Source organism: Triticum urartu, chromosome 2A (assembly GCF_056163025.1).
Source record: "Triticum urartu cultivar PI428250 chromosome 2A, HENAU_Tu73, whole genome shotgun sequence".
Taxonomy (NCBI): Eukaryota; Viridiplantae; Streptophyta; class Magnoliopsida; order Poales; family Poaceae; genus Triticum; species Triticum urartu.
Window position 1 is genome coordinate 84,980,614 of NC_141874.1, and position 7,848 is coordinate 84,988,461.

General features: G+C 45.3%; 1 non-coding gene and 1 pseudogene across 1 annotated transcript; both read right to left on the reverse strand.

Annotated features, from left to right (window-relative positions):
- Positions 1-1,388: 1,388 nt before the first annotated feature.
- Positions 1,389-1,546, reverse strand: LOC125541878 (U1 spliceosomal RNA). Its single transcript, XR_007297718.2, has one exon. It is a non-coding gene; the product is annotated as a U1 spliceosomal RNA (small nuclear RNA).
- A 911-nt stretch (positions 1,547-2,457) lies between these two features.
- LOC125535852 (L-type lectin-domain containing receptor kinase SIT2 pseudogene) lies at positions 2,458-4,878 on the reverse strand (annotated as a pseudogene).
- Between the last annotated feature and the right edge of the window lie 2,970 nt (positions 4,879-7,848).

Genomic DNA, 7,848 nt, shown 5'->3' on the forward strand with positions numbered 1-7,848 from the left:
CGAGCATCTCGAAGTTGGTGTCCACTGGTGATGATGGCTCTGGTGTTGGAGGGTCACCGTCAAGGTACTGCGTCACTTGGCGCATGGTAGGCCTTGCGAGAAGGATCGCACTGTGCCGCCGGCGCCGGGACGGAAACGCAAGGGAGCCCGCGGAACGCGTAGCCTATGATGTCGGAGCTGTTGGTTAGCTGGAGGAGCCCGCCGGGTTGGACCACGGCGGAGCCGCCGAGGGTGATGTCGGCTCCATGGAAGCCGAAGTAAATGAATGACTGCGCCTGCACAGTGCAGAGAGCTACTACTCCCTTTGTTCGGAATTACTTGTCTCGAAAATAGATATATATCTAGAAGTAAAATACGTCTAGATACATCCATTTCTGCAACAAGTAATTTCAAACGGAGGGAGTACATGATTCGGGTCAAAGGGAGAGGATCACAAGGCACAGGGAGTGCACAAGGAACGTTCTATGCAGCTTGCCGGCCATGTCTACAGCAGTACAGCTAGGCTGCAACTTGGTACGTATAGTGGGGAAGTGAGAAAAGTTTTTCCCAGTATTCGGCTACTACACACGTACAAGTACAAGACAGTTTATATTATTGCCTATTGGAGGGTTAGCTCGCCAAAGTCAAGTGTATGATGGGACCATAATGCGACATACTCCGTATATGCTATCAGAATGCGTGGCCTGATAACGACAAGCATGAGATAATAAAATTTCTTGACATCTTTACCTTTTGTTGAATGGAGACCGCGCTATAAGTTAACATACGACTACAGAATTTGTCAGCGCAGCCTCTAGTTCAGAACAAAAATGACGCATGGCAGCAAGCTTTTTCAATGGCACGTAGTACTACTAGGAACAGATCAGCCATATATTGTGTCTGATTAAGGTTTTGCAAGCAGTCACTCACTGCTACAGTCAACTGCAGAAAACACTGTAATGCTACATCAACGGAGTTTTACGGGGGTTTCACGAGGTGGTTAACACTTGGCGAGTTATGATTGGCTTAAGGGGGGAGGAAGGGCCCCACCTACCTGAAAGGGGGGGGGGGGGGACGAGACTTGCCTGCTCCCCCGGCGTGCGCCCATCCGTGCTCCCGCATACGTGGCATGGTTTGATTGGAACAAAATAAGGCCCGGCCCCATCCCCTTAAAATCAGGGGGGAGATGATTAGATTAGAAAGAAAAAAGAGAAAAAGACAGCCGTAGGATGGACTGGGAGCACGAATGGGAGCATGGGAAGGGAGCAGGCAAACCGGATCCGGGGAGGGGGGGGGGGGAGGGGGGGGGGAGATTAATTAGCGTTAAGGCCTCCGTAAAAGTCCGTGAGTGTAGGATTATTCAGAAAATAAGTATTACTCCAGTTGGTCCTTCATCCATTTTTTTAGAGCAGGGGTCACGCGAACGCGTACCTCCTCTATCACAAATTTACGTCCACTCTCCGTCAAAGGGAAGATGATAAGCCAGCGCATCCACAAAGTGCAATGTGGGCCACTAGCCTAGGCCATGACTCTTCTTGATCAGCCATAAACCCCGTCCCGTAGAACTTTTCTCGGCCAATCCGGTCTTGCACCGCGCAACTTCCAACCAACCAAAATACACTGTTGTTCTTAATTTTTAGCACCAGTACGTCCAATCCAAGTGGCATGAAAAACAAGTGTCATACTTTTGAAAAGTCTGTGATCTTCAGACTCGGCTGCTCCTTTGGTTTCACACATACAAGGGGTGCTGTTACAAGTCAACCTCTGATCTCCCTTGCCTCCTATATTCTATGGCCCAATTGACTATTTTAGAGTTGGAGAGAGAGAGTCCCATGCAGTGCCACAGTTCTTTGAAATGAGAAAACAGCATTTTGAAATAAGTGAAATCATTTTTTTAAATGAGCGAAATCATTATTTTGAAGTGAATAAAATGAGTGTTTTTGAAATGAGTGGAATTAAAAAATTTAAATGAGTGGTGTATCAGTATTTCGGACTGATTAAATCAGTTTTTATGAAATGAGTTAAATTAGTTTTTTGAATTGAGCGAAATCATTTTTTGAATTGAGTGAAATCATTTTTTTAATGAGTGAAATTAGTTTTACGAAATGAGTGAAACTAGTTTTTTGAAAGGACTGAAATCATTGTTTTGAAATTAGCGAAATTATATTTTTTGGATTGAATGAAATCTGTTTTCATATATATATGAAGCAGATTTCAGTGTGAAACTGGTTATTTAAAAAATGTGAAACCGGTTAATTATCTAAAAGAAGTAAAACTAATTCTTTCAGATCCTTTTTCAAAATTACTGAAATTATACTGTTTTAACTGAGTGACTTTTGAAATATGATATTTTTGAATCTTCTCATTTCAGCGTCTGGAATTGATATTCTAGAAATATATTTACCCAATATCGTATTTCAATTTCATGTATAACTCAGGAATATTAGTTTTACACACTAAAATATGTAGCCTCGGAAATATCAATCTTTATACCACAACTCTAGTGAAATGTTTCACATCTTTATACCGCAACTCACCGCACCAATCTTGATGCCAAGGCGGCCGGCGGATACATTGCCGTTACATACCGGCACGGGTAGAATTATCGCTTTCGGTAACAAGCCTGGGGTTTTACAATAGAGTGCCTACTAACCTGAGCATGCATACAATACAAGGGCGTCACCTCCTTGGAAAACATATAGAGGTACAAAAGTAAGGAAACTAGCATTTCATACAAATATTCAGAAGTTTACCGACAGAACCCACATGGCAGAAAACATTGTGGCAAATTGGAAGATGTTGCAGAGAAGACCCCTGATCTTACGAGGACCAAAAAGGCGGCTGGCCTAGGCATTCATGGAGTCATCTTCCACCTGAGACAATGGATGTTGCGCCATGGCTTGCAGTGGAAGAAGGATATGACATGACGTACGGGTCAAAACCTTCGTTTTGCATTGCAGCGAGCATCTCGAAGTTGGTGTCCACTGGTGATGATAGCTCTGGTGCTGTGCGGTCACCGTCAAGGTACTGCATTACTTGGCGCATGGTAGGCCTAGCGTCCATGAATGGGTGCGAGCACAGTAGTCCAAGCTTGAGTGCTAAGTTTGCCTCATTTACATCATACTCGCCATGGAGTTCAACGTCCACCGTGTCGAGGAGTGATCCACCGTGCCAATGCTCAAGAACCCGATCAACTAACATGGGATGTTTTTCTCGTGCATCTTGCTTGATTGGCCGTTGTCCACAGACGACTTCAAGGATGAATATGCCAAAAGCAAACACATCGGTAAGAGGGGTTACCTTTCCGGTGCATGCTAGCTCGGGAGCTAGGTATCCTATGGTGCCAACCACATGCGTGCTCTGTGGATCGACGCCATGGTCGTACAAACGTGCAAGGCCAAAATCACCTAGCCGGGCATTCATTTCAGCATCAAGGAGCACGTTGCTTGCTTTGACATCCCTGTGGATGACAACTTGTTCCCACTCCTCGTGAAGGTAGAGCAATCCAGATGCGACGCCTCTGATGATCTTAAACCTTTGAGCCCAGTTCAGAGCAGGCTGCAGCTTGTTGTCATCGTCCTGACGACGATGATACAAGTACTTGTCAAGGCTTCCGTTGGGCATGTAGTCGTACACCAGAAACAGTTGGCCTTTTCGCCGGCAGTAGCCGAGTAAGTGCACGAGATTACGGTGTTGGAGCCGTCCTATGCTGACGACCTCAGCGATGAACTCCTTCATGCCTTGCTTGGACTCGTGCGACACCCTCTTGACGGCTATCTCAAGTTTTGATTTCGGCAGCACCCCTTTGTACACTCTCCCGAAGCCGCCAACCCCGAGCAGGTTCTTGTTCTTGAACCCTTGTGTGGCATGGTAGAGATCCTTGTACGGGAACCGGTGAGGCCCGAACTCAACCTCCCAATCTTCTCGCAGCTCGGCGTACCTCCGATGCCTTCGCACGAGCAAGAAAATGGTGACTCCCACGGCGAGGACAGAAGTGGCCGTTGCTAATGGCAACACGATCTCCAGGGCCTTGGACCGAGGCTTGGGGCCAAGACGAGGCAACGGTGGCAGTTTCCGGATGTCAATGGCCGGCGCAGGCCCCCCTGATGAAGAGAAGCTCCAGCCAAGTATGTAGTGGCGGCTGCCGTCCCTGCCGGCCGAGGAGCCGAAGCCAAGGAACGCGTCCTCGGTGATCACCGTCGAGAGGTCGTAGATGGCAGAGACGAGCGGCCTTGCTGGCTTGGCCATGCTCAGCGGAGACATGGTCACGTTGATTCGCGTCGCCTCCCTCTCGTAGTCTACCCAGAGCTGCAGCCTCTCGCCGCTGGTGAGGTTCAAGGCGTTGAAGGAGCCGGTCTCGTCGTCGTAGAAGCCGGCGGTGGTGGACTTGTTAGAGACGACGCTGTTGACGTTGATCCCGACATGGTTGGCGTCGATGTCGTGCAGGTCCCTGTTGTTGACGGTGTCCAGCTCGACGGCGAAGATGTGGTTGCTGGAGTTACCCTGGCTGGCGCTGTTGAAGACGCCGAACCACTGCGTAGGGAGGGCGGAGGAGAAGTCGGTGCTCTTGGCGATGAAGAAGGCCATGCCCTGGCTGGGCCGGTAGTTGGGGTAGATGGCGAACACGAATGAGACGGAGAAGGATTTCACCGCCGTGCCGTTGCCGTTGGGGGACTCCTCACGGAACCGTAGCGGAGCAGGGTAGAATGCATGGCCTTTGAGAGTCTCCTGGCCACTGGTCAGATCGACAAGGCCGTTCCGGGTCACCGTGGCGACGCCGTCCACGGTGATGTTGGCCCCCTTGAAGCCGGAGAAGACGAACTCATCTTCTCCGGCAGCCATGGCTGGTAGGTTAAGGGCTGCGGTGCTGAGGAAGATGTATAGAAGCAGCACTGACATGGTGATGGTTGGATATCGATCCATGATCTGCTGGCGATGCAAATTATAATATCTGGCTCTCTGCAGCTTAGCTGATGCTGATGAACTATGGCGACTTGTCAAAGTCAAAGCCAGCGCGAATCATTCATTGACTTTTTTGGTGAGTACGGATATTATTTTGCTCACATTCAAGGCGACCACAGAAGAAGTACACAAACTTGACACTAGCTAGCTACTCGATATGATCCGCTCGTTTCTTCCCTTGTCGTAATGTCTTTGTTTAGAGAGAGAAAATACTCTACTGTTGCTACACATTCTACCAGGTTAAAAGTCAAATACAACTGATTTCAAATTACACTGTTTCGCTATTTCGTGTATGCGAGTGAGAAATAAATATTTCTAAGGGTCTGTTTGATAATCCACCAGCTCCATGAATCTGGCGGAGCACCTATTCCACCGCTCTGGAAATTTGAACTGCAGCCTGCTCCGCTCCGTGGCAGAGCTGTGGAGCAGAGGGGCTCCGAACGGGCACTGAGTCACCGCCATTTGATCCTCGGGAGTAAGATGTCAAGATCAAGGTGCCAGCAAACACCACATTTCAACAATCCACCCGGCACTAACAAATCAATTTGAATAATCCGCCGTTGTCTTGGTCGACCAAGTGTGCATCAAGGCATCATCAACACTGAAAATGAGGTTGCATTAATTTGTCCTAAGGACAGGCCTTACATAGAGTCAAAGTGCTAATCCCTCCATATTGGTGCATTAGGCATCTTTAGGTGATGCATCGCGACGACCAAGACAAAGAGAAAAATGAGAGAACATGATGTTTATTTGCTAATTAATCCTTTTGCATGCAGAACATCCTGCAAAACTGACCACTGCATATCGTGCTTGATATACTCAAGTCATTGAAGGCTTGTACCTCCCACGTTCCCTATTGATTGTTTCCTTTGTTCGTGGCAAAAAAAACAAAGAATGAGGCAAGGAGTTAATGCATCGCGCCTAAGCATGTTGATTATCTAATTTTCATAATGTGCCAATGCATTGGTACGAAGGGAATAAGTTTATTTTATGAGGAGTATCTTAATTTTTGGCATATGCTACTTTTCATGCATGAACACATCAGGATCTAATAGTATGGATTGCGACAGGCAAAGCCGCCGGCGGCTAGCTAGCCTGCAAAATTCTTTCTTTCCCCTCGCGTGATTAGACGAAACTAAGATATTGGGTTTTGATATTCCTCATGTTCCTCGGTCGGGGAGGATAAGATGAAGCTCTACAATAGATTTCTGCCAACTTTTCGAGACAGTGATGTTAGAGTTTTTTGTCGTGTGTATGTGATGGGAGTATTATTATTATTTTGGACTGTGATAACTGGCAACCGTGTGTCAGATTGCGAAAACCATCACACCCCCTCGTGTCGCACGAAACCCATTCCTTCTTCTCCCGATTTTCTGGGCCATCTTGTTCCCCCCGCACCAGCTGCAAATATTACCGCGCTAACCTCTCCCTTCGCCCGATTTGCGGTAATATCCCGATTTTCTGGGCCATCCTGTTCCCCCCGCACCTACCACAACTAATTTAGCAACAACAACCAACTGGGCTACACCATCTTATTGGTTTCTTTCAACTTACACGCTACTTGTACCTTCCTGAAATGAGATTGAATGAAACTGAAAATTCAAACAGACAGACTCACTTGTCTGGGATTTGGAACTTTTTTATGGACGTTTTGCACCGGTTCAGATGGTTCACAAACTCAGGCGTCCCCTTCCCTTCCTTTTCAGATGCAAATCACCATAGTATTTCAACAATTTTTTCCCTCTTGGTCAAATATTACCGCAGTGTTTGGACTAAATTTATCAGGTATGAGGTTCGTATATTACCATACTATTTACATAGAAATTACCATGCTATATTTTTCCGGAACTTTTTTCTCCTTGTTCAAAAATGTTACCGTGCTGTTTGTACTTAAGCTAACGTGCTATATTTTTTAGTAACTTTTTCCTCCTTGGTCAATAATGTTACCGCGGTGTTTGTACTTAAGTTATCAGGTATGAAATTCTTATATTACCATGCAATTTACATAAAAATCACCATGCTATACTTTTCAGCAACTTTTTCCTCGTTAGTCAAAAAAATGTTACCGTGGTGTTTGTATTTAAGTTATCAGATATGGAATTCTTATATTACCATGTTATTTACATAGAACTTACCGTGCTATATTTTTTCAGCAACTTTTTCCTCCATGGTCAAATATGTCACGGCGGTGTTTGTACTTAAGCTATCAGTATTGAATTCTTATATGACCATGCTATTTACATAAAAATTACCAGGGTATATTTTTCAACAACTGTTCCCCCCTTCGTCAAATTTACCGCATTGTTTATACGCAAGTTATCAGGTGAACGGTTCGTATATTAGCATGCTATCTTCACAGAAGTTCTCGCTGAACAACTTTTTCATCCTTGGTTAATGTTACCGCGATGTGTTTTTTGACAAAAAGTTTTCTGGGTCAAAAAGTTACATGTTTGTATCTAAGTTATCGGTTATTGGAGTTTATATCACCATGTTATTTACATAGAAATTACCGGGCATGTTTCGAACAAAAAAGTCTCAGGTCAAAAAATCAACATGATTTTGTTTGTAAGTTATCAGGTCTGGGTTGCTTAAAAACCATGTTTTTACATCAAAATTACCGGAGTATTGTTTCAACGGTATTTTTTCCCAGGCCAAAAATCATCGTGATGTTTTGGACGTAAGTTATCAAGTTTGCAATGCGTATATTAGCATGCTATTACACAAACATTATCATAGGTATATTTTCTAATATTTGTTTACCCTGAGTCAAAAGGTATCATAATGTTTATATGCAAATTATCAAGCCTACGCTGCTTTAAAAATCTTATTTGATCAAAAGTTACATGTCATTTTCGACCACAACTACTATCCACACCAGGAAGAACCAGACACGCACTTCATCGAACA